General features: G+C 42.3%; 1 long non-coding RNA gene across 1 annotated transcript in view; it reads right to left on the reverse strand.

Annotated features, from left to right (window-relative positions):
* LOC100938305 (uncharacterized) overlaps positions 1-27931 on the reverse strand; it is a 100967-nt gene that overhangs the window by 62445 nt on the left and 10591 nt on the right. The window contains exon 4 of the long non-coding RNA XR_151809.3: positions 4311-4377. This is a non-coding gene — a long non-coding RNA (uncharacterized LOC100938305). The remainder of the gene's footprint in view (positions 1-4310; positions 4378-27931) is intronic.

A 27931-nucleotide genomic window follows, 5' to 3' on the forward strand; every position in this document is an offset into this window, starting at 1 on the left:
TTAAATAACTGGGATCCTTGATAGTAATGTGGATAAGACCCTGAATAATAGAGGCCAGATGGCACAATGTTCTTAATGAGCATCAAAGTTGAAAGCCGCCTCATGGGCATGAGATGCTGAGCTATAGAGATGAGTAATGGGACATGGTGTCCTATGGGCAAGAGAGATGGGCTGCCAACAAGGGTATTGTTCAACTGAAGCAAGTAAAAGATATCAAGGATAGATTACCATAAGGCTGAAGGCAGCTGCCGCAATAAAATAGCCTAATCCCTTGCCCTATTTCCTCATTTGAACCAGTTTTCAGGCCTAGAGCCCATTGACTGAAGGAGAGGCTGGGTCCCCAGGAGGAAGAACCCTGCCACACCACAGCAAGTATATATGATAAGTCTCCCACTCCTTCCTCCAGGGACCTATGGCCATTTACTTGGGTAATTGTACACCATGGAAAGGGATAACCAGCTGTTTCAAGGACTGTTGGACACAGGTTTTGAGTCATTGGTACCTGCAACTGAAGCATCATCGTGGCCACCCTATGAGAGTGGGAACCCATGGAGGCTGGCTAGTGAATGGAGACCTGGCTCAGATTTGTTTCGTGGCTCTCTTATCAAACCCAGGCTCTCTCCTGGTGGTCACCTCTCTGGTTCCTGGACACATATTTGAATGTGTGTCCACATTCAAATATGGTAGTATGGTAGTATGTAAACTACCACATACTTGGTAGTTCAAATAATTCCCACATTTGAGCCCAAAACTATGCTATAAAAGCTAATATAGGCCAGGTGCGGTGGCTCAAGTCTGTAATCCCAGCACTTTGGGAGGCTAAGGAGGGTGGATCACCTAAGGTCAGGAGTTCGAGACCAGCCTGGGCAACATGATAAAACCCATCTCTATTAAAAATACAAAAATTAGCCAGGAGTGGTGGCAGGTGCCTGTAGTGCCAGCTACTCAGGAGATTGAGGCAGGAGAATTGCTTGAACCTGGGAGGCAGAGGTTGCAGGGAGCCGAGATTGCGCCATTGCACTCCAGCCTGGGTGACAAGAGTGAAACTCTGTCTCAAAGAAAAAGCTAATATAGTGGGGAAGACCCAGTGGAAACCATTGAATCTTCACTCTGTCCCCAAAGATAGTAAAACAAAAACCATATTGTATCTGGGGTTGAACAGTAGAGATAGTGCCACTCTTAAAGATCTAAGATCAGGGCATCGTGGCTCACACCTGTAATGCCAGCACGTCGGGAGACCGAGATGAGAGGATCACTTGAGGCCAGGAGTTTGAATCCAGCCTAGGCAACCTAGTGAACTACAAAAAAAGTTAAAAAATTAGCTGGGCATGGTGGCAGGTTACCTGTAGTACCAGCTACTCAGGAGACTAAGGCAAGAGGGTCACTTGAGCCCAGGAGTTCAAGGCTGCAGCAAGTTATGATCACATCACTGTACTCCAGCCTGGGCAGCAGAGTGAGACCCTGTCTCTAAAACAAATACATAAATAAATTAGTTAAAAAAATCTAAAGGATGCGCAAGTGATTACCCCCTCATGTGTACATGTTGCTCACTTGACTGTCTCCTACACTGGATCCCAGGAGTGGGCTCCCACCAATTCAACTAGCTTAAAGCCCTAATTACAGCTACTGGGCTAGATGTAGTATCATTACTATGGTAGATGAACATGGCCTCTGGCTCATGAAATATGGCCATTCATCTAGCAAATGTGTTGTCTTCTCTCCATTTCAGGAGAGAATACCAGAAGCAGTTTGCATTAATGTGTGAAAAACAACAGTATGGATTTACAGTCTCTCTCTACGTTTTATGCTAACTCATGCCCCCTGTCATAATATGGTCCCATGGGACCCAGACTATCTGGACATTCTAGAAAACATTATATTGGTCTAGTATGCTGAGGAATTATGTTAATTGAACTGATGAGCAAGAAGTGGCAAGTATGTAGGAGGCCTTGATAAGACACGTGCACTCCAGAGGGTAAAAGATAAACCCAATAAGGTTTCAGAGGCCACCTTGGCAATGAAATGTTAGAGGTCCAGTGATCTGAGGCATGCCGGGATATTCCTCCAAAATAGAGACCGGATGATTTCTTCTTGTACCTTCCACTAGTATAAAGGAAGCACAATGCCTGATTGGCCTTTTGGGTTTGTGGAGAAAGCATAGTCCACACTTGGGCATAATGCTCAGACCCATTGATTGAAGGATGTGGAAAGCTTCCAGCTTTGAGTGGGGTCCAGAGGAGAAAGGGCTCTGGGGCCTGGACTTGGCAGACTTTGCCCAACTTTGATAGTAAATGGATAAGGACAGTGGCAAGAGCCCATGGCCTGAGAAGCCATGGTGACTAGGACTCAGACCCCTTAGGAAGGAAGTTCTGGCTCACTCCACCAGGCAAGTCACTAGAACAGCAGACACGCTAGTCTAGGGTGAGGGAAATGTAGAATGGGTGGTAGAGGAAGGAAATCATGAATATCACTTGGGGTCTGAGACAACCTGCAGCAGCTGGGACTGTAGTTTGTCCTGTTAACATTCACAATCCTGAAGGAGCTATTCCCAGAGGAGGTAAACTTACTATACAAGTCAAGTGAATACAAGCAGTACAAGGGCTGCACTATAGTGAAGCCTGTGCTGATCACCCAGATGTCCCCTCTAGGACAGAAGAGCTTATTTTCCTAGCTGCTAGGGTTGCTGGCTGCTGCTGACTGCTGGCTGACACCTACCCTGGGTGAAGCCCACAGTTAATGATGGGTCAAGGTGATGTTTTGAAGGCCAGACCATGTGGCCTCAATTGGTGACGTCTTAAAAGCCCTCCCAGTTTCAGAACTCCCTGTGGTGTCTGCTGGGGCCTCTCTTGCAGTTGTTTGATGGTTCAACTTCTTTCCCTGCCGAGGTCTGCTATCTAATTCCCTGATAGGTGTTGTTTCCAAGATCATGCCCAAATATGCTTCCTATACTTGAGGGTTTTTCTCAGATATTTTCCCCCCAGAGCAGACCCACAACACTAGGAAATCCAGTATGTCATAGCCCCATCCACCTCCCCCTGGCCATCAGATTTGAAGCATTTGGAAGTCTGTTGATAAATAGAGTCCAAGCCCATGTCACAACTGGTCTGGAGTCTACTGACCCACCTGTGGTCATTTCCCTGGTCCTTGGGTGTATAATGTAAATGGATATATTAGTAGACAGAAGCCTCAGATTGGTTATTTTACTTGTGGTTCTCTGACTCATAGGGAAGGCCAAGTGGAGGCCTCTGAGATGGCCCCCACCCATTCCCACATCTCCAGCTAAGATAATAAGTCAAAAACAAAATCTCATTTTGGTGGGATGGCAAAAATTAGTATCCGCTACTGCCCCAACCCCTGCCCCAGAGATTTGCAAGGATGGTTGTCTTGACCTTATCCCCATGCAAGTCATCTGCCTGACAACGGCTGCTGTGAATTTAATCGAGTGGTAGCTCCAAATTATAGTTGTGTATATATTGTATCTTTACTTGAACAAATGAGCCCAGCCTCTGTCACTTAATATGTAGCTATCGATCTGGCAAATGCGTGCTTTTCAATTTCTATCAAGAGGAAGGATCTGAAGCAGTTTGCATTTACTTGTAATGGACAGCAGGATACATTCCTTGCCATGTCTCAGACCTATGCTTTTGCTATTGTCTGAATATTTGTATCCAATACAAATCCATATATTGAAATCCTAATCCCCAAGGTGATTATATAAGGAGGTGGGGCCTTTGGGAGGTGATTATGTCATGAGGGCAGAGTCCTCATGATTGAAATGAGTACCCTTATGATGGAGACCACAAAGAGCTAGCTAGCCCCTTCCACCAGGTGAGGATGCAATGAAAATGTGCTGTCTATGAGGAATGAACCCTAACCAGACACCAAATCTGCTGGTGTTTCGATCTTGGACATGTTAATTTAGATCTGGAGGAGCAGGCGGCAAATACTTTGGATACCCTGTTAGGACACCCATACATCAGAAAGTAGGAAATAGATCTAAAAAATCCAGGGGCCTCTCAGATTAGTGAAATTTTAGGAATCCAGTTGCCTGGGGCAAACTGATGCTCTATGATGTGGCTATGGTGTACCAGAATGTTTTATGGTGTCTTTGACAAACGTCACTGGGAGGGTTGCAGGGCAGAATCCTAGAGTTCTAGAGCAAGACCCTGCCATCTGTACCACAGAACTATTTGGCACTTGAGAAGCAGTTCTTGGCATGCTACTGGGCCTTGGTATAGGCTGAACAACTGACCTTGTGACAGCAAGTGGCTGGAGTCTTCCATCATTATCTTGGGTATTTTCAGACTTACCAAATCAGACAGGTGCAGCAGCAACCCACCATACCATGGAAATGTTACATTTAGGACCTGGGCATCTCTGGAAAACACAAGTTATAAGAATAAATGGTCCATATCTATGTACACCTATCTCTTTTGCACCAGTGTCTGCACTGTGGTCTCACTGGTGCTTCCTTAGGACCAGCTGATGAAGGAGGAAAAGTCTTGGACCTTGTTCATGGGTAGGTCAGCTCAATGAGTTGGTACAATTGGTATGTTGCTACATTACAGCTCTGCTCAGTGATCGCTCTGAAAGACAGTGGTAGGGGAAATTCTCCCAGTGGGCAGAGCTTAGAATAACATGCCTGGCAATCAATTTTATGTGGAGGGAGAAGTCTGAGGTAAGGAAACACTCAGATTAATAAGCAGCATTGAATGACTTAGCTGTTCAGCCAGAGGCTTAGGATAGGCAAGATTGGAAGCTCGGAAACAAGATGTCTAAATAAGAGGTGTGTGATACATCTAGGGGAGTGTGAGGACCTTTGTGTTCTCATCAATGCCAATGAGAAGCATCGTCCACACAGGAAGCACAGAACAACCAAGGGAATAGGACGATGCATTCAGTGGAAATCAGTGTGGACCCTTTCCTTGGTCACCCTAGTTATTGCATAATGAGGCTGTGGGCATGTTAGTAATGGAGATGGAGACAGAGGCTATGCATGGGCCCAAGAACATGGGATTCATTGCAAGGCTGATCTAGCTTCTATCATTGCTGACTGTCCAAACTGTCAGCAGCCAAGACTGGTGCTGACAGTTCTGACAGTCAACAATGATAGTAGCTAGATTCCTTGATATGGAATCACCTGCTAGGAGACCAACCAGCTATCTGGTTGCAGATTGATTACATTAGGACTCTTCCATCTTGGAAGGCATGCTGAGTCGTCCTACTGGGATGATTTCAAACTCTAGATATGGGTTTCCTTTCCTGCCTTTAGTGTTTCAGCTAGCATGACTCTACAAATGTTCTCAGTCTTTTTGATTTGTCATCACGGGATCCCACACTATACCACCTCAGACTAAATGACCCACTTTACAGTGAAGGAATGTGACAATGGACACATGACCTTGCCCTCCACTGGTGCTACTGTATTCCACATCATTCAGAAGTGGCTGGCCTGATAGAATGTTGGGATGGCTTCTTAAAGGTGCAGATTACTTGTCAACTTAGAGATGATACCCAGAAAGTGTGGGATACCATTCTTCAAGATGGAGTAAATATTTTAAACCAATGACTAGTATACATTTTTCTCATAGGTAGAATACATAGGTCTGGGAACCCGGTGGTTGAAGTAGGACTTTGTGACCTTGCCTTAAAAAAAAAAGTGGCACAAGTGGATCTGAGTGGTACAAGGGCTGGACTGTGACAGCCTCTCTTAGTGTCCTGCTCACCTATCTGGGATGCTAGCATTTCATTGCATTCTGGATGACTTTCAACTCCCAGTGTCTACTTCTCTGCACTAGAGAACTTTTCCTACAAGTGCAGAAAGCTGCTCTGCCTGCTTGCCCAGCAAGCTGGAAATACTGGGGAATTAACAGCTCTCTGGGATCAGCCCTCAGCCCAAAAGCAGACAGAAGTGAATGTATAAATATCCCAGGTCCTTCATCAGTCAAGTAGGATAACTTTGAGGCATGTAATTTGCAGTTTCTTAGAGTTTTCCTGTGGGATTACTCTGTAGCTGCCCATTGTTTCAGCTGGTTTAATATGCACATTATCCACCGCTTTTCCCTGTCTGTATCACTTTTCTATTTCTCTGCAATTTTTGCTTGTGACTTCCAAATAAACTACTTATGCTCAAATCCTTGTCTCAGAGTCTGTGTCTGGGAGAATCCAGATGAGATAGTTTCCTACAATGTTTCTACCTTTATTCTCCATTTGCATGGATTTCTTACTCATATGTCCCATTCTGTTTTATCATATGTCATCTTTTGAATTATGTTTCCCGGCAATAGACCACTACAGTTCCTTTTCCTTCACTGAAGGCAATCTAGTCCCCGTTACCTTCAGGCTCCAGAACAAGTGGAAAAATATCACCCAGGGCTAACTGAAAAACAGAACTCAAATATCTAAGGCAGTTTAACAAAAGCCATATGCAATTAGTAGTAGAACTGGGAATAGATATGCCTTTTCAAAGACAACAGAGCTGGCATAAGTTTCACCAGGTTGGGAATACAAATGATAACCTTAGGCCATCATCTTGCCAACAAGTTCTTAACATCCCTCAAAGATGATACCAATTATTTCTGAGTGATTGATTCCAAGTTGGCATTCCAGAATTTGGGTTCTTTCTCTCCCTTTCTGGCTCCCGTTCTAGTCAACATCCACGGCGCTGGAACTGGCCAACATGTTCTTGGTGATAATGCCAATGACTTTGCCAAGGGGATTGTCTCTCAAGGCTCTGGCTCCTTTGGTTCATGACACAGTCCAGGAAGCTGTCGAGTGTCCCTGTCAGCCATCGTGATGATGTCGCTGGTGAGAATACCCATGTCCTCACCAGGGGCCTGTCTCTGAAGCTCTCAGAGCTGCCATTCCTGGGGTGCAGGAATAGTCCAACCAGAACCGCAGAGCGTGGCCCCCTTCCAGACTTCTGAAGCTACATGGTTGGTGCTTGAGTTTTCATTTCATTCCTCAAGAGCATCTCTAGCTTCTGAGCCTCATCCCCAATTCCCTGACAGCCACCGATTAGACAAAAGCATGCATATCACCCCGAGAACAAACAGCAATTTTCCTGCATAAAAATGACTCAAACCATTCTTAAAATATAAAATGAAGTAAAATTTCCCCAAAGGCAACTCAATGTATAGAATAGAAAGTGTACTTTACATGCAGACAATATTTTTTTTGTGAGCACAAAGAGCGTCTCAGTCTCAAGAACCACAGCTGTGTCTCAAAAGCCTCTTCTCCAATTATGGTCCTGGCTTGATATTTACATACCCAAATGGCCCATTTGAGTGGTTTTCCAGAAACAAAGTATCCTCCAATGTCTTCCTTTCTTTCCAACTCAAATTACTTAGAAATGGCAGTGCTTCGCTTCCAGCTTCCCCTCCACTCCACACAGATTTCCTTGATTTCTATAATTTTTTTCAGTGATTTTCAGGCCAAGTTTTAAGAGACTAGCAGTATGTTCAAGGGATCATCTCAGGCAAATGTCTTAAAAATGGACCATTTCCCGTGCAGTGAGGGAGGCAGGTGGAAAGTCCTGTAGCCTTCCTGGACAGACTAGACCATGGATGCTGACCAACCCAGAGCCATAGGCCTGGGCCCTTCTCCAGCATATTCATGCAACTCACAGTCAGCTTTTAAGCACAGCCTCATGTCAGAGACCCTGGGTCCAGGCTGATGACAAATGGTCTTTCTGACTCTAAGTGCAAGACTGTTTTCTGATGCCTCTTAGAAAAGACGCTGGGATTTTGAGGATGGCAGGGCCACTTCCATGAGTGTCCCTGTGGGGACCAGCTCTGGGCAGCTCTTGCCAACCACCCCAGTAGGAAAGTGACCATTGCAAACTTTCTGCAGGTGAGACAGACCTGCTAATCATTACAAAATGGCTGAACCATGTGCGGACAGCCTGGAAAAAGCAGTCGTTTTCAATATGAGTTTTAAAGCCTTCACCAAGTCCCTTGCCAACCCAGCTAATAGAAGGGAGGCTTGGGAAAGCTTACTCATCCTGCTTAGCCCAACTTTGTTCTGCCTCCTACTCAGTCATAAATTGCTGCACAGGCTGTGCTGGCTAAATTGACATTAAGAGTTATTAAAGGAATGAGTCTACAGTTTAGGAAATGTGCATTCATGGTAGGCTTCTGCAGTCTTAGGAAGAGCCAGGGCAGGGCAGGGGAAGCTGACAGTTGCAGAGGTGGGGCCTCACAGCTTGGAAAGTTGGAAGAAATCCTGGTGCTCCTGGAGGCCCAGTGCCTCCTGTTAAGGAGACACAGCCATAAAGGAACCCTATGGTGACTCATGCAGCCTTGTCTGTGATACTGACTGATGGTCTGTGGGTTTATGTCTGGTTTCCACACACAGGTTTGTGTATGCATGTCTTCTTCCAAAAATCATCATTTTAATTTTTTGGCAGCCTGGTGGTATTCATCTTGGAGTGAGTGGAGGTTCCTCCTGTCTGTATATTGGCAGCTCTAGCTTCCTGTCTACCATGGCCCATGGGCCTCACTACACCCAGAAGCAACACTTGTTCCTCTGTGTTGCTCGGTTAACATGGAACACACCCAATCTGCTGTTTCTCTTGCACCTGCTCTTTAACTCTTGTGGTGTCACCTACGCATTTGTGTATAACTTGTTTTCTCTACCAGATTGTGACCTCCTGGAGTATGGAAAATATCTGGTCTTCTCACTGTGCTATGGAGACAGTAGGTGTTCCACAAAAATAGTTCGCATGAGTAATTATGGAGCTGCTTCTTGGGCTGGCATCTGGAGGAAGACAATTACCTGTTACTTTAATTTTCTGTACAGGGAGAGCAGATATACTTGTTAGAATTTACTGTAAAACAAGATGAAGCTTGTCTATGACTTAAGCAGCCAAGACGTGGTGCCCAGGTTTTGTTAAAAGGTTTACTTTGGCACTTTTTCAGATAACTGTGTTTGCCAGACGAGTGACCACTGGATAGTAGTAGTGAAGGTTTAATGACATCTTTGCTGTATGCCAGAGAACTTTCTGCAGGCTGTATGTGCATTAACACATTTAATCCTCAAAACACCTATCTTACAGATGAAGAAACTGAGATAGGCCGGGCACGGCGGCTCACGCCTGTAATCCCAGCACTTTGGGAGTCCAAGGTGGGCAGATCACGAGGTCAGGAGTTCGAGACCATCCTGGCCAACATAGTGAAACCCTGTCTCTACTAAAAATACAAAAATTAGTTGAGTTTGGTGGTGCATGCCTGTAATTCCAGCTACTTGGGAGGCTGAGGCATGAGAATCTCTTGAACCCAGGAGGCGGAGGTTGCAGTGAGCTGAGATTGTGCCACTGAACTCCAGCCTGTGACGGAGTCTCAAAAAAAAAAAAAAAATGAAAAAGAAACTGAGATATGTAGAGATTAACTACCCCACCCAAGATCACATAACCAGAAAATTATGGAGCTGGGATTTAAACTCAGGCATTCTACTCGAGAAACTGTACTCTTAACCAGGATGCTATAGGACCTCTCAAAAAACTTTAAACACACTGACCCACCCACCCATCCATCCACCTATCCATCAAATGTTTAAGCCCCTTTGAAATAAGTAGCTTATATATAATGACTATATCTTTAAATCTTCTGCTCCACACCTCTTCTCAATGCCCTTCTTAGCTCTCAGACTTGGTAGAGGGCATCCACAGTGAATAAAACCTCTGGCTATGGTTTTGGAAGCAATAAAGAACACTGGAAATGATGACAGTGACTTGGAGTCCACTAAGTTTATCCTGGAGAAATCAAGAGAAGGACTTGCTGGAAATTATATGATTTGGGATACATATGAAAATTCTAGGAATGATTTTCTCTGGCAGCATTCATACTGGGTAATGTTTGGGAGTAGTCTTTCCATGTTTTCTTTATTATGTTCCGTATGTTGGTTTATATTTTTCTATTTCATTCTTCCAGAAGTTATAAAGGATATTTTTGTCCATTAGGTCTTTATAATAGCGTATCTGCCTCTTCTACTATGATTTGAATAGTGTACGTTTGGTCTAACTGAACCATCAGGGGCTGCTTAAAATGGGAAAAGGGGAGATCTGGGTCTGGGACAGTACTAATCTCACTGGGACCATTTCCTCACCTGTAAAGTAATGGAAATAAATGAGATGACCTCTAAGTTCTGTCTCAGTTCTGAGTCTAGTCCTGAGTATTTTTAGCCACATTTCTGGAAGGCTCCCCTTCCTACACATTTTTCTTAATGCGCATATCAAAACTTTTCATCCTTGGCACTGGGTTTTTGGCATAACAACATCTTCTGTCCATCCTTCCTATCTTGGAAAATAACATTCAGGAAAAGGAGTGATTTAATTTTTCATTTTAGACAAGTTAAAGGTGCTTTCTTCTGGTCTTACAGGTCTTCTCTTTATTCCTTTCCCTAACTAACTATTGAGTGGGCAGGATGTCCCAGTCAGCAAATAACCTTTAAATTCAGAGGACTAACCCACAGCTGCTTCCAGAGGCTGCTTGCAGGCGTCACTTTGTAGATGAACAAGCCTTTTAATAGGGACAAAATGCTGGTGCTGCCTGCTGGTCTGTTGGCACATGTCCCGGAATTCTGCTAATGTTGCTTTCATATTCAGGATTTGGATTTTTTGTCCTCATTACCTTAACACCTCTTTGCTATTAAAAAAAATTCAATGTCAGTCAAAGATGAAGAAAACCAGCATCAAGGCAGTAACAGCTTAGTGATTCCAGTAATAATAATATGTGCTAACATCTGCTGGATACTTACTATTTGTCAGGCACTGTTTTAAGTGCTTTGTGTTCATCAGCTTGTTTGATTTTCTATGAGGTAGACATGATTATTCTTTTACAGTTCCTCAACAAAGGCACAGAGAAGTTAAGTAACTTGATTACAGTCACACAGCTAGTGGTAGTTTTCTGAACTTTGGCTCTTAATACTGGAGATGAGGTGGGGGTAGACAAGATCCTGCTGAAGAATAAAATGCATCTCAATAGACCTGAAAGACTGTATTTGGTGGGAGATTTGCCCAGCTGGATTCTAATAGCTTTAATTCAGCACTTACTGGGGAGAAATAGAAAATATTTCTAATCCTGGATGCTACAGAATGGTGGGCATATATAATATTTTCACTGCAAAAATATTTATGCAGTATCTGCTATGTATCAGGAAGGCTGCTAGGTGATTTAGAAGACTAAAAAGAAAGGAGTTACATGTGCTTCCAGAAAAAAAAAAGAAAAAAAAAGACAAATGATTGGAAACAATATTCTGGCCTCTGATGATTTTATACAAATGCACAGAGTATGGAAAATAATAAAACCTTGCAGACTTAGAAACATCTAGACAATGGCCCAGCACAGTGGCTCATGCCTGTAATCCCAGCACTTTGGGAAACCAAGGAGGCGGATCACTTGTGGTCACGAGTTAAAGACCAGCCTGGCCAACATGGCAAAACCCTGTCTCTACTAAAAATACAAAAATTGCCAGGAGTGGTGGCGGGCACCTGTAATTCCAGCTGCTCAGGAGGCTGAGACATGAAAATTCCTTGAATCCGGGAGGTGGAGGTTGCAGTGAGTCAAGATTGTGCCATTGCACTCCAGCCTGGGTGACAAAGTGAGACTCTGTCTCAAAAAAAATCCAAACCAACCAACAAACAAAAAAACACCCAGACAAATATCATCTTTCCTATATGACCAAGATGGAATGGGCTAGGACTGACAAGTAGAATGGGTGGGCTCCAAAGAAACAGATCTGGTAGGAGGCAAGCGACATTTGTCAGACCAAGAGATGTGACACATGGCAGAGAGAAGAAAGCTGGACATGTTGGTCAAGGACAATAGCTGTCAGGAAACCATCTTTTACAGAATACAGAATAGGAGCCCATGGCCAGAGACGTCAGAGGGAAGAGCTGTCGATGGAAGGAAGCCTTTAATAAATTAAATAAAGGCAATCAGACCCTAAGAATCCACAACAAAGAGATTGGTGGGCAGGTAAAACATCGTGGGATGGCCCAGGGAGCTCAGTTCATTTCCAACATCTTGGCTGGGTTTTATAAAGGCCAAGTTGGATGATAGAAGCTAATATGAATGCCCACCAGCTAAAACCCAGAATGACCTGAATGAAAATGGATAGCAAGCAACACATTCTAACTGTAATTGTAACAAGAAGAAAATGAAGGAAAAGTGGTTTCCATTGTTTTCAGCAGGTGATGAAATAGAAACATTACAGTCTAACTAATTGGTAAAATCCTTGCTATTATTGAAAAAAAATAAAAAAATTTATAATTGACACAATAATAACATATTTATGGGGTACAGTGTGATGTTTCAATGCCTGTGTAGTTGTATACATCAAATCAGGGTAATTACCATATGCACACTTTAAACATTATCATTTCTTTGTAGTGGTAGCATTCAAAATCTCTTCTAGCTGTCTTGAAAGAATCCTGGCTCTTTGATTAACTGAAGCAGTATTGACTAATGGATTGACTGAAAAACAGAGGGAGAGCTTAAAACATTCTTTGCCCTACCTTATTTAACATTTAAACTTTTAATTTCAAAGACAAAATATAAAATATGCATAAAAGAGGAAAGAATAGTATAATAAGGCCTAATATTACATTTTAATATTAATTATATCATATTAGTTGTTATATGAATATAATAATCATGAAAGTAATCAATGATATCAATTGTTACATTATGCATAGAGTAATATGCATACTGTATGCATATTAATAGTATAATAAGTTTCCATCTGTCCAACAACCAGATTCTAGACTTAGCATGATCGTGCTACACTTGCTTCATTTTTCCGTCGTGTGTTCTCTGTTGAGGTATTTTAGAGCAAATCTCAGAAAGCACATTATATCATCACCGTATAATTCAGCAGAAATTCTTGAAAACAGAACATTTTAAAAAATAACACAACGATTGCATCAAAAGTAACAATAGTTCCTGGTACCTTCTGACATCTTGATTGTCTCAAAATGGCTTTTTAGTGTTGGTTATTTAAACTGGGATCTAAATAAGATCCTTCTTATTATATTTGGTAATTGGATCTACTCTCTCTTTAACCCAAGAGCAGTTTCCCTGTTTCCCCTGCTGCATATGTTTTTTTTTAATTCCAGTTACTTGTTGAAGAAACCAAGATAGTTTTCCCATGGAATGCCCATATTCTAGAATTGTTTGTTTGCTTTCTTGTGGTGTCATTTAAGTTGTCCATCACATTTCCTGGAAGTGCCAGGGAAGTTGATTTGATTCAGATTTTTTTTTCATTTTTAGCAGCAAAGCTTTGTAGGTGGGACTTTGCGTTTCATATTACAGCACACAGGAGGCACATGATGTATGCCTGTTCCACCTTTAGTGCTGCTAGTGTTCATTGAGGGTGACAGTCAGTCTTTCCAGCATAAATTCCCCCATTGATAGGGTGACAATAGCAGTTTTCATGGATCTGTCCTAGTTTATGACTATTCTGCTGGTGTCCTGCTCAGTGTAATCATTTGTTCTAGATTTTTGATTTTTAAACAAACTATTATTATTAATAATTGCACTAACATCAACCAAGATGATTTCCACTTCTTATTTCTAGCTTCTACCATACTCTCATCTAGAAGTGTGGGATACACACATGCAGTGAGCAGAATTCTTTAGCATGTGGTTAATGTGGAAGGCAACCAGCAATAACCCACTTCCAGATGGAATGTTCTCTTTCAAGGACTGTGCAGGGTGTTTGTTGATAAAACAAGGTGTGCTCAGATACAACTAGCTGGAGATGGCTAACTCCATCCAATTTCAGATGGTGGTGGAAGATAGATTCAATGTTACTGCCCTCATCAGGCACTTGGTTTACCACACAGTTGGACAGAGTCCTGTGCTATGGCCACCAGGCTGCTGGTCACTGTGGTCATTGAGAAATGTGGGATTATAAGATAGGTGTACAGGAAATGTGTGTAGAAGTAGAGGCTGTGCTATTCTGCCATGGAGAATAGGAAAAGTAGTTTGAATACTCTGGCATTATCATTTATTTTACGGTTAAACGACTACAACTATTTATTTATTTATTGAGATAGGGTCTTTCTCTGTCACCCAGGCTGGAATGCAGTGGTGCAATTTCGTCTCATTGCAACCTCTGCCTCCCAGGCTCAAGCAATCCTCCTGCCTCAGCCTCCTGAGTAGCTGGGACTACAGGCATGCACCATCATGCCTGGCTAATTTTTTTATTTTTTGTAGAGGCAGGACCTCCCTATCTTGCCCAGGCTCCCCCTATCTTGCACAGGCTCCCCCTATCTTGTCCAGCTGGTCCCTAGCTCTTGGACTCAAGCAATCTGCCTGCTTTGGCCTCCCAAAGTGCTAGGATTACAGGCATGAGCCACCGTGCCTGGCTTATTTATTTGTTTTTGATAAACTCTTGGTAGCAAAAATCTACAAAAATGGTGGTCTATGTTTAATGAAAACTTAAGTAATACATTTTTACTTCTTAAAAAAGTTGATGATGAATGTGTAACTTGCCGCCAATGTTTGTCAATATTTGCCACCCATCAGGGGGCCCATAATGATATTACTGACTGTTACTGGTGGAGGATCTTGACTAGGAGTTGTACGGGTTTTTGGTGTGTTGAGCAAAGAATTGGACAAAATGCACAAACCAAGCAATGGAAGGCAAAACATAGATTTAGTGAAGTGAAAGTACATTCCACAGGGCAGGAGCTGGCTGGAGCAAGAGGCTTAAGAGCCCTAGTTGCAAATTTTCTGGGATTTAAGTACCCTTTAGAGATTTCCTATTGGTTACTCTGTGTTTAAATGAAGACTTGGCCTGCCACCAGTTGGAGGCTGAAGTGAAGGCATGGCCCATGACCAATCAGAGGCTGAAGTGAAGTTCTACTCTATGCAAATGAAGACTTGGCCCATGACCAATTGGAGGCTGAAGTGAAGTTACCCCCTGTGCAAATAGAGACTGGGCTGGTGACCAATCAAAGGCTGAAGTGTTCCCTGTCTCCAGACCGTATTCTGCCTCACTGAACACATAAAAAACAGAAGACAAAAATCTCATGAAGATGCTTCAGCATCTGCTTCAAAAATTGGTAATTATTTTAAGAAGACTATGCCTAAAGATGACAATTTAGCATCTGCAGTTGCAGAAGGTGCCTTTACACATTACTTGGTTAATCATGACTTTTCATTTAGATCAAATAACTAGTCTTCTAATCTTCCTCATTTGAAATTTCAAATTTTCTCATTCATTTATAGAAAGTGAAATGATAGCTATTCATATTTTCATGACATTGGCAGAACTTTGTAAACAGGTAAATGAAGACTGATTCAGATCAATGTCCTTAGAGCCTTCAAATTGAAGTTAGTTAATTCCAATAATGTTTGTTTTTCATCTGCTTCATGGAATCAAAATAAAGCTTTTGGAAGTTCACTCTTTGAAGGGAACATTACTGTAATAAAGTTATCGTAAATAAAGTTTGATATTAGAGAAATTTATAGTTATAAAATTAGTTATATTTGTGCTGATAATGACAAATACAAATTTTGGTAGGACCAAGTATTGTGGTCAAAGCAATGTTTTTACTGAAATAAGAGCCTATGAGGCATAAATCTGTGATTAATTGTTATACACATGATTATAATTTTATTCAAACAAGTTAAAACATTTTACTAACCAAAACAGAAGCTGTTGTTGTCAAAATTTACAAATATTTACACTGTATCACAGTTGCAGTATTTGAGCTACAACATTTTCTTTTGTAACTTTTTTTTAAAAAGATGATGCTTTCTCTCTTCACTGCCAACTGTGAGCCAGAGTTCAGTTATGCTTGAGCCTTCGAAGAATGACTTTGTAAACTAACCTTTGTGTTCTACAAGGGCATTGAATTTTCTATTTATGTTTCTGATAAATTTGGGTTATAGTTTGTTTAAAATCAGCTGGAAGTTTTTAATTATTGTATTCAAAGGATGACACACCAAAATCTTCAGCTTTTGAAGTTTTTGGTGAATTGTAATTATTGAGAGAAAAGCTTGCCTGGGAAGGCATTAGAATTCACCTCTATAAAAGGCAAGAGAAAAACGGAAGAAATTAAACAATGAGAATTCAAACTATATTTAAAATTTGATTTTGTGTTACTATAATTGTGCCTTGGAATATATTGAATTGCAGGAAGAACTTTTTGATGAAGTTTTTATTTTAACTGTAAGTCTATATTCTGTATTGAAAGAAGGTCTTTGATTTGCAGCCCCTACCTTTGGTGAAACCTTGAAAATAATCATAGAGACAATGTACTTAATGACTTTTACCTTGTAGAAATAGTTGTTGAAAAATAGAGGCAAATAACAAGTCTTTAAAAAATACTAGGGCTGAAATATTTACGCATTTAAAAATGGACAATGTATTCCTTTTTTTTTTTTTTTTGTGATGGAGTCTTGCTCTGTTGCCCACACTGGAGTGCAGTGATGCCATCTTGGCTCAGTGCAACCTTTGGCTCCCTGGTTCAAGCGATTCTCCTGCCTCAGCCTCCCAAGCAGCTGGGATTACAAGCATGTTCCTGGCTGACAAAACATTCTTTACATCTAAGAATAGGTGTCGCTGGAAGTGCTGAGAGGGGAGGCAAATTCACATTTTTAATGTATCTCTTCATGTGAAGACAAAATGTTATCCTTTCCCCAAGGCACTGACTGTTTTTTCCAGGGGATTGTGCCATGCTGGGGACTCAGTGTTAGCCTCTGAGTTTGGGGGGTTGGGTACCCTGGAGTCGTGGTGGCCAGATCAGACATGATGAAGGAAGATCGTGCTGTCGAGCATGCACAGCCTCCATGGAGCAGGCCCTGGAGTGGCTGACTGACAGGCTTTGAATGGGCTCTCTTTTCCACCTGGCTACTAGGACACTCCTCTGTCAGGAGTGTCTCTGGCTGACATATACATGAGCCATAAACATCTTTGTGTTACATGCTCATTCTAAAAGAGCCAACTATGTATCTCTATCCTAGACTTCCTTGTCACTAATTTTTCAATTCTTTCCAAGTCTGTGAGCAAGCAGCCAAGCCATTAGCTGTTGCCTATGAGTCATTACAGATTTGTATCCCAGGCCATTTCTCCTTCCGCATGAAGTGGAAGACTAGATGTACCACTTGAAGTTCTGCCCACCAGGATAATTTGTCTTCATCACTGCCTTTCAGGGCCATCTTTAAAAGTGTAGTGCTAAAGGCATCCACATCTGGCTCATGCCTGCACACCATGAGGATTCATTTGTAGACGAGGCCTGTGCTTTATCTTTTCCTGCTAACTGGACATAGGGGACTCTCCCTGAGGTCACAGGTATGGATAAGGGTGAGGTGGTAGAGCAGTGGCTACTGGAGTCATGGCAGTTAGGGGCAGATGTTGATGCAGTTCGTGTATGCTTTCTGGACCTGCTTGGGCTTGGTCTCCTATATACCACTTCCAATTTGTAATGGAATGTTGCTGTACAAGTTTGATTTGGTGGTTTGGTGAATTTAATTTATGATGGACAGTTGGGTTGCACAGTCAAGTTGGTATACCCTGGTGAAACGTAAAGCCTCTACCAGGGCCCAGCAGTCAGATGTCAGTTGCTTTTAGGATGGAGAACAGTTGTCAGCAGAGGAGAGCATTTGGGGCTTGCCAGCCACCCCAGTGGAGCTCCACAGACACTTTCCTTACCATTGGGTCTGTTGGTAATAAGGTTTAAGTGGCAGGGCAGCTTGTACCAGAGCATCAACCTGCTGAAGAATCCTTTTTTGATTTCTGCTAAGCTCTAAACTGTCAGCCTTATGGTTTTCCTGGCAAATGAACTGTAATTGCACATACTCATACTTGCCATATATTGCTTCCCCAAACAAAAGAGGGCCACCAAGCATCATGCTTTCTTTATGGTAGTTGGTGCAAAGTGCAGCAACTTGGCTCTTATTTTAGAGGGAAGTCCCGCCACACCACACTCCACTGGACCCCTAGAAACTTCAACATTACAGGCCCACGTGAAGTTCCACAGGGAATTATCTCCTGGCCTTTGGCATGCACATGTCTCCTTAGGCATCTAGGATCCTTAATATGATCTGATCATAAGACCAATTAGCATAATGTCATCAATATAATGGACCAGCATGATGCTCTGTGAGATATCAAGTTCATCACAATCCCTCCAAGCTATGTAGATAGAAAAGCTGTCTTAGTCCTGAGGGTCAGGGGTCAGGTAATAGTAAATCTTGGCCCTGACAGTAAAGATGTTACAAATGAAACTGCAGCTTTGATTGTCATTATCATCATTGGGTTTTGTTTCTGATAATCTGTGGTCATTCTTCATAATCCAACTGACCTTTGTTTTAGGCAAAAGTGTGATAAATTAGGGATGTGATGGGAACCACCATCACTTTGTCTCTCGGGGCTTTGATGGTGGCACTAATCTCTCAATCCCTCCAGATATGTGTTTTGCCTTTGCTTTTCTACCTTGGCTGAGAGTGAGCACCGGGGAGAGGAGGATAGTTGCTGGGGTTTCCACTTGATTCTTCCTACTATAATTTAGCCTTCACTCAACAAGTTAGGAAATGAGTGTAGAGATTTTGCTAGTTACTCTGTTACACCTATTTCTGCCGTACAATACATCTGGATTTGGGGATGCAGCTACCAGATAGGTCTACAGCCCCATTGGCCCTACAATTCCATGGACCTGGGCCACAGCTGCTTCCAACACTGACTTTCATCAGGCCCTACTCTAACAGGTGCCCCACACTGGGATTTTGGATTTCTGTGTGGCCAGTGTGTACATAACCAGTGAAATCTAAATAAGATTTATGGATCATACCATTGTTAATTTCTGCTTGCGCTATTGTGCTACAGTTGTGTAAGATTTCAGCATTGGGAGCAGGGGAGTTGTGGGCAGAGCTTCCCTGTATATTTCTCTGTAATCTTGTGAATCTACAATTATTTAAAAGAAAAGAAAATTTTAACAGGTGTAAAATTGTTTGTTTTGCTAGGCTATTGAGAGGATTAGAGTAAAATGCATTTGGTATTGTAATGTCTAGCACAGAGTAGGTTTTTAATCCATTATATTCACACAAACACAGACACACACACATGCACCCCTGAATGCTTGACATTCCTAGCTTCTTACCAGCGAGGCATGAGCTTTGAGTTGTCTGCCTGTTGGCTGTATTACACATGTCTCACACTGTATTCTTATTTTCCCTTTTGAAACCAGGGCACCACTAGTAAAGCAGCTGTCCGAGATAATGCCTACATTGTTGGCCTCTGACCCAAGGAGCTCCCTGGCTACTCTGGGGTGTGATGGTAGCCACAGACTCACTCCACAGTACCTGGGCTGAGTGAGATCCAGCGAGGCAGCCCCACCCATGGTGGTAGAGGGTGGTGGTAGAGGTGACAATGGGAAGAGTCAGATATAGACTGAGATGAGGATGCTGAGAAGAAGGCCAGAGGGCAACTGGAAACTCCACCCTGGCCGCACCTCACGGAACTGTGGCTCTGGCCACTCACGGGCAGTTCTGCTGCAAAAGACGGGCCACTGCTCATCTTCCTACTGATGCTTGTTGAAGAGCTTGGGCACGATGTCTAAATACGTAATTAAAGTTAATCTTGTTGCCATTACCTTATTCATTACAGTGATTTTCTAGTGGCTTTTATGGATCATTGTAAAACTGGTTTTGAATGAAGTATGTCTCCTCACTTTTTCCGTCTTAATTTTTAAGAGTGCCTATATTCTTTGGTTGCTAAGTAACATGCCTATAATGTGTTATCACAGTGGTTTTATCTGAATAATTTCAGTAATCACTGAGGAGATTGCTTTAATAGTATATCATCTTAAATGGGAAGAAATGACTAATTCTAGGCTGTTTGGAGAAAACTGACTGAAGCATTTCCTCAAAGACAGGAGGTTTGTCAGCCAAGGAACTTAAAGACAGAGCACATAACCCCTAACTCAGGGCAGTTCTCCTTCAGAAGTTTCCCTCCTGCCTCCAGTGTCTCCAGAGAGAACACACCTGCTCCAGGGACTTCGAAAGTTTTAAAGAACCAAAGGATCCAGAAGAGGAGATATTTAAAAAGGAATATTTGAGAATATTAAGGAACATTTTGTTGCCATGACTGGAAAAATTGCATTTATTACAACTCCGTAAATACAGATATGAGATGCGGAAGTAAGGCAGTGTTGGTCTTGTGAAAGCCGGGCAGAAACACGAGCAGAGTTAACTATGGAGCTATCATTACAGTTAACCCATGGGAGCCCCTAGATCTGAGACCAATCAGTGACACTGCAGATGCAGCTCTCCGAAGCTGAGTTTTTTTCTTCCTCCTAGATGAGCATCCTGGAAGAGGAAGCCAGGACCTCAGAAATGTGTTCATCTGAGCCGGAGACCAACAGGACTAAGGCTGTGAATCTGAGCCCCAAACGCAGGCAAAGTGTGTGTTGTTCTCATGTCCAGATCCCACCCCAATCCTGACCATTTCGTGGAAGTTTACAGTCTGGGTCGGGTGTACAAATGGCACGAGATGTATTCAGGTTTTTCTTATTCTGCAGAAATGTGTCCCTCAGCCTTCCCTTCTCTCACTTCTTGACTGGCTGTTTTCCCTACTTTAGCACCAAACTTTCACTGTCTCCAACGTCTCACCTCTCATTCACTTTTCATCCATTTGTCATCTGGATCCCTATCCTCCTTCCCAACTAATGACTAAACTGCTCTTCCTAACGTCAATCTGATGTCCCTAACACCGGCTTCCCTGCCTACCTTCAACCCTCTACCTGACGGGCATCTCTGCTGCACCTGCTGTGGGGCACTGGCCTGCCCCTGCTTCCTCTCTCTCGGTCTTTCTGCGACTCCATCTCCTACTTCTCTTCCTATTTCTCTCCCTGTTTCTTCTTGGTCCCCTTCGCTGCCTCCTCTTTGTCGTTCCACTCTGTGATTGTTGGTGTTCTGGAGGATTCATTCCTTAGCCCTTCCTCTCTTTGCCTCTGTCCTGGCCACTCTTCCCCCACAAACCCAGAGCCATCTTATTTGTGACACTTTGTGCCACATGCTGTACAGAGATGAATAAAACATAATTCCCGACCTCATGGCACACACTAGATCTAGAGGGAAAGACAGGCAAGGAAATAAGGAAAAGTAATAAAATGTTAGTGGTTCCATGGTACAAGTTTGGATGATATGGTGGGGGCAAAAAATTCATTCTACATGAAAAGGAAGAGCAGGCAGAACAATGCCCCATTGGAGGACTTACCATGTTGCATAATAATTAGAAGTGAAGGGTTGTCAGGTCTAAGGTATGCATAATAATGCACACAGAAAATGAATAAACACACACGTGTGTGTGTGTGTGTGCATTTCTGGGTGGGGGATGGGGTGCACGAGGAGGGTTTGGGGTAGCTGAGGCAGAATGGAGGAGACATCTAAGCATCTTGCGGCAGTGCTATTTCCCAACTATATAAAAGTATTTCTTTATTTTAACATCCTGTACAGCCATACAGGAACATTGCTGCCTTACTCCTTGGACTGGGAATTCCATGAGGACAGACTACATCTCAATCATTTCTGTGACCCTAGCTCTTAGTATAGTACTCTGTTTATAGTGAGTGATAAATGTTTTGTGAACTAAATAGAGTGCAATTAATGGCTTAGTAAAACCCTTCACCTCTATTCAGAAAAGCAACTCAACTCACAAGAGTACATTGGCAAATGAGTCTGTAGAATAGGTTTGGCTGTGATTACAAATAACCCCAAATCTTAGTGGTTTATTACACAAAGGCTTATTTCTCACGCATATGACTTGTTCATCGCAAGACATCTGGGGGCTCTGCTACCTATCTCCTCTCTCAGGGACCCAGGCTGATGAAATAACCACTATCTGAAACAGGTGGTCAACACTGCAGAGGGAAAAAAGAGAATGTGACAAATTGTGCACTAACTCTTAAAGCATATGCTGGAAAATGAAATGTCAATCTGCATACATTTCATTGACCAAAGCAAGCCTTATTTGGTGCCACATTTTCTTTTATGAAAGACAGTCTTCATAGGTGCAACATGATTGCTAGCTGTGGGCCCCATGCTCTGCTAGGACCTGTCAGGGAAACAGGGATAAGGGAGTGCCGCCGCTCTTTGGAGAGAGGATCACACTATAGTGAGGAAGACGGGTATGTAAACAGATGTAATGTAATAGGTCTTGCTGGGGGAATGAGCTTTTAATGGACGGAAAAGAGATTTCTCTTTTCCTTTCTTTCTTTCTTCTTCTTCCTCCTCCTCCTTCTTCTTCCTCTTTTTCTTCTTCTTCTTCCTCCTTCTCCTTCCTCCTCCTCCTCCTCTTCTCCTTCTCCTTCTTCTTCTTCTTCTTCCCCTTCTTCTTTTTTGAGTGAGGCTGAAGTGCAATGGTGCAATCAGAGCTCATTGCAACCTCTGGCCTAACTCCTGGGCTCAAGCCATTTTCCCGCATCAGCCTCTTGAGTAGCTAGGATCACAGGAGCATGCCACCATGCCTAACTAATTTTTTAATATTTTATTATTTAGAGACAGGATCTTGCTATGTTGCCCAGGCTAGCCTTGAACTCCTGGGCTCAAGTGATCTTCCCTCCTTAGCCTCCCCAAGTGCTAGTATTACAGATGTGAGCAGCCACGCCCTGCCAAAGAGGGAGTTTCTTCCACAAACTCCACAGGGGTTCGATTTTATGCCAGCTTACCAGCCCCTCATATGGATAGCATACAGGCTTGAGGTCTGTGAACCTCTATATCCAATGTATATTTTTACATTTGTGCTATCAAGCATTGCTGGGACTATTTGTTATGTTTCAGTGTCTCCTCTCACCCTCCAGCTAGAGAACAAGGACACCAAGACAAACAGACACAATTCCATTAGGTAGCAATTGGTCTCTGTCACCTCAGTGCCTAGTAATGGTGGTGGAAGATGGTACTTAATATGAGGATGTACTTGACACACAATGAATGAATGAGCAGATGAATGCATGAGTAAATGAATGGCCATCCTTATATTAAGTACCATTCTTGTAGCTTCTCATTTCTGGTTCTTCCAGGAGCCTTCACTCAGCTCCTGTGTACACACCTCTCAGTTTGGACATAGATTTCATTGCCTGTTTTCCCGCTTTTCCTCTACCTTTGTTCTTAGCATGTGGCTCCTGACAAATGGCATTACTGTGGCCCTTGTCATTGCAGTTTCTGTTTGTCTTCCAGGGTTTCTCCACTTTTCACACTCTCTTGGCCCCTCTGAATTGAGGCCTGATTCACACTGCAGCGTTCATTCTAAAGAGCAAGAAGCAGCTGGAAAATCAACACTGTGTTTTATGTTTGTTGTGTGTACTGAGTTGAATAGTATTCCCCCAAAATTCATGCCCAGCCAGGATCTCAGACTGTGACCTGATTTGGGGATTTGAAATCAAAATGTCAAAGAGACATCTGCACTCCCATGTTTTTTGAAGCACTCTTCACAATAGCCAAGATGTGAAAACAATCTAAGTGTCCATCAGTGGATGAATGGATAAAGACAATATGGTGTATAGACATAATAGAATGATAGTCTTAAAGAAGAAGGAAATTCTATCACTTGTCACAACATAGATGGACTTGGAGGACCTTATGCTAAATGAAATAAGCCAGGTAGAGAACAACAAATGCTGCATGTTCTTACTTATATATGGAATCTAAAACGGTTGAGCTTATAGAAGCAGAGGATAGAATGGTGGTTCCCAGAGGCTGCAGGTTTAGGAGAATGTGGATATGCTGGTCAAAGGCTACAAAGTTTTGGCTAGAGAGGAGGAATAAGTTTAATTGGTCTATTGCACAGCATTGTGGCTATAGTTAATAATAATGTATATTTCAAACTTGCTAAAAGTAAATTTCAAATGTTCTCACCACAAAAAATGAATATCTGAGGTGATGAATATTTTAACTAGCTTGACTTAATCATTCCACTTTGCACACCAGTATTATAACATCATATTGTACTCCATTAGTATATTATAAAATTATAATTTATCAATTTACAAGGACTAAAAAAGAAATGTGACCTTATTTGGAAATAGGGTCTTTGCAGATCAGATGTAATTAGTTAAATTAAGACAAAGTCATACTATAGGAGGATAGACTGTAATTCAATGACTGGTGTCCTTATAGGAAGATAAAACAGAGACACAGACATACACACACAGACACACACACACCACTCCACCACCACCAGCAACCATCAGAAACTAGGAAGGGGAATGGAAGCTGTCCTTAGAGCCATTAGAGAGAGCCTGGCCTCTCTAGTGTGAGAAGGTACATTTCTGTGGTTTAAAGCCACTCAGTTTGTGGTGATTTGTTAAAGCAGCCCCAGGAGGCGAATCCATGTTGCTCTTGTCTGGTCTTGCACTGGTAAATGATGAAGCAGCTTCTTTTCCCCACCGGTTTTCCCAGTCCTGGCACCTGGGCAGGTGCCCCAGCCTCCGAGCTTTTACAAACTGAGAGGGTGAGGCAAGCGGCTTTGCAGTAGTCTTCCCAAAGGTCCTCAGTCCAAACGCCCATTCCCTGCGAGCTCTGCTTCCTCATGATGGCCAAGTTGTCTGTGTTGTGCTCAAGTAAGATCAGACAAGAGCTAAACGAGAGGCAAGAAAGAAATCTTTCTAGGTCTCTAGAGGTGGGGGCCAAGAAAGAAGGGTCAAATGGGAATTCTCTCTTCCAGCCTTACTCTCTGGGGCCAAGAAGGTGGTTAGTGAAATGGTCAAGGAAGTCATAATAAATGTCCTCGTCCTACAGCTTCTGTCATTCTCACGGCTCAGCTATCCTTTCCTATCCTCTACCATCCCCACCCCTCTCCCAGCTACCACAACTCCCCAAATGTAGAATTAGTTCACTCCTATAAACTAATGCCAATAGCTCATAGAAGGATGAGTAGCAGCAGTAATGCCAATAGCTAATATTTATTATGAAGTACTTATTGTGTGTCATGCAGCCTATTTAGTGATTTACAAATAGTAACCCCTTTTATCCTCACAACACCCCTATGAGGTAGGTAATATTATCCGCACTTTATAGATGACAAAACCAAGACCCAGAGAGGTCACATAACTTGCCCAATATCAGTTAGCAAGTGGCAGAGGAAGGATTTGAACCTGGCTAGTCAGACTACAAAGCCCCTGTAACCTAATGACTACTATTCATTCCAATTCAACAGACCTTCCACTGTGGCCATAAACATTTCTAAGATATGACTATTTTTAATCTACAAAATGGCAATTTCTTATAGTTCAAACCAACACATACCAAGCATCCTGAGCTAAATTCTGTACGTAACAAGCACAAGATGCCTGGGATCACGTAATTCATTTTCTTTTTTTCTTAGCACAGCACCTTCAAACATTAGGTATCATACAATGAGAATTGATTGTGGAGTAAGACAAACTTTGATTCAGATCTGGGCTCTGTTACTTACTGACCATGTGCTTTTATGTACAAGCTATTTCTCTTCTTTGAACTTCAGTTGAACTTCCTCTGCCTTATCTATAAAATGTGGGATATTAGTTCTTATATCCCAAGGTGGCTGTAAGGATAAAAAGAAATAATGTATTCAAAAGTATCTAGAACACGATAAATGTTATTGATAGGAAAGGGAGACACACTGCACCCAACATCCAGTAACTTACAGGCAAGAGGAGGGAACAAAGTTATTTGTAAATAATTCTTACACAATGCACAGCTGGCCAACCAGAAGGTGGTCCACCAGAAATTAAATTTGGGTTCTTCTCTCATTTGAGAGAAGTTGCCAGCTACTTCTGTTGTGTGCGTCAGTGGACAAATGCACAGAAACAGACCTCCTGGGAAGAAATGATGGAGATGCTAGTGGAGGGTGAGCTGTCCCCTCATTCCAGAAGCAGTGTGTAAAATAAGCCTTTGTTTCCTGAGTGGCTGAGGCAAAGCTACCTCAGCTCTAGGTATAACCGGTAGCCTAAGGAGTCCAGGGTTTCCTGGGAGGGAAAGCAGTGATACTCGAATCAGAGACATTGGTAAACCGAGGGTAGCACTGCAATTCAATTGATATATATTAAGAAAGGCAGGGTCAGCAGGCTAGAGAGGAACAAGGATGGCAGTCTGGTGGGCCCAAAACATTTCTATTTAAATTATGCTATAATACTATATAAACAAAAATTGCTACAAGTAAGATTTGCCCTCACAATTATCCTCAGAAGAGAGTCACTTATAAGAAAAGTTTCTTATATTTCAGGGCATATACTCAATTATATAATTGTGAACAACAATCTTTTCTCCTCTTTGTTGAAAAGAGCATTAGCCTGATATAACCTCCTTTAATTCTAGTTTTAGGCACATATGAGTCATCTGATAGAATGAGAGCTGGAGAGAGATTAAATAAATTTTACCAGTTGATCCTAGGAGGAATGGCTTCATAATAGCATGTCTTCAATATTGTTTCAAGTGAGCCCTTTAAAGATCACTTAGAGGCCCAGCACAGTGGCTTACGCCTGTAATTTCAGCACTTTGGGAGGCCGAGGCAGGCAGATCACTTGAGGTCAGGAGTTCGAGACCAGCCTGGCCAGCATGGCAAAACCATATCTCTATCAAAAATACAAAAATTAGTTGGGCTTGGTGGCGCACACTTGTAGTCCCAGCTACTTGGGAGGCTGAGGCAGGAGAATTGCTTAAACCTGGGAGGTGGAGGCTGCAGTGAGCCCAGATCACACCACTGCCCTCCAGCCTGGGTGACAGAGCAGGACTCTGCCTCAAAAAAAAAAAAAAAAAAAAAAAAAAATTACTTAGTAGAGTGATATAGGATGTGGTTCCACCGTGAAAATCAAGAACATCAAGATTATGCATTGTGTTACTCTATTATCAAGATTATGCATTGTGTTACTCTATTTTCATGGTTGCTGTAACAAATTACTTCAAACGCAATGGCTTAAAACAACTCCGACTTATTAGCCCCCCAGTTCTGGAGCTTAGAAGTCCAGAAAAAAAAAAAAGCATCTCACTGGGCTAAAATCAAGGTGTCCAGAGGGCTGAGTTCCCTCTGGGTTTTCTATGGAAGCATCCCTTTTCTTGCCTTTTCCAGCTCCTAGAGGCTGCACGCTTGGCTCACCGCCGTCTCTTCTGTCTTCAGAGTAGGTTGGGTCATTCTCATATCACATTACCGTGACCTACCCTTTTGCAGTCTCTTCCACATTTAAGAACCCCTGTGATTACATTAGATGTACCTGGATGATCCAGGATAATCTCCATATTTTAGGGTCAGCTGATTAGCAATCTTAATTCCATCTGATACCTTAATTCCCCTATGCTATGTAACCTAACATATTCACAGGTTCTGGGGATTAGCACGTGGACATCTTTGGGGGGCCATTATTTTTCCTACCACGTGCACCTACAAGATTAAAAAAAAAAAATGAAAGGCTCTCTCCTAACATAATGTGAATGGCTACTTGAGGCCTGGGATAAATCCCCTCTGACAGTGCCATGTGTCAAGCAACACATATTACCAGGAAGTTAATCTACTCGGAAAATTCTTAGAAGACTCAAAAGTCATTTGTGAGAAATTGACCTTGATGATCAAGAAATATAAAAGTTTGGATAAAGTTGTTGCATAAATGAGAGATGAGAAAAAACAATATTTAAAAACAGTATGAGTAGTTCATTAAATATGTTAAGCAGATATTTGACTATTTTTGCTACACCCCTAAGGGTTATGTATTTGAGTTAGCCAAAACACTTATTTTTTAGGTATTTTTATTTAAAAGCAGGATCCTCTGGTATTGGGGTCACCTTATAGTTGAACATATGATAAACATTTGTTTATTATAAAATTAATATAGATCTAAATAAAAATTCAAATGGTCAGGGGGTAGGTAGCAAAAAACAAAATTTTCTATTTGTCTCCTGATCCTATCCACCATTCCATCTTCTAGAAGTAACCACAGTTAACAGTTTCTTATGTA

Source organism: Pongo abelii, chromosome 14, assembly GCF_028885655.2.
Source record: "Pongo abelii isolate AG06213 chromosome 14, NHGRI_mPonAbe1-v2.0_pri, whole genome shotgun sequence".
Taxonomy (NCBI): Eukaryota; Metazoa; Chordata; class Mammalia; order Primates; family Hominidae; genus Pongo; species Pongo abelii.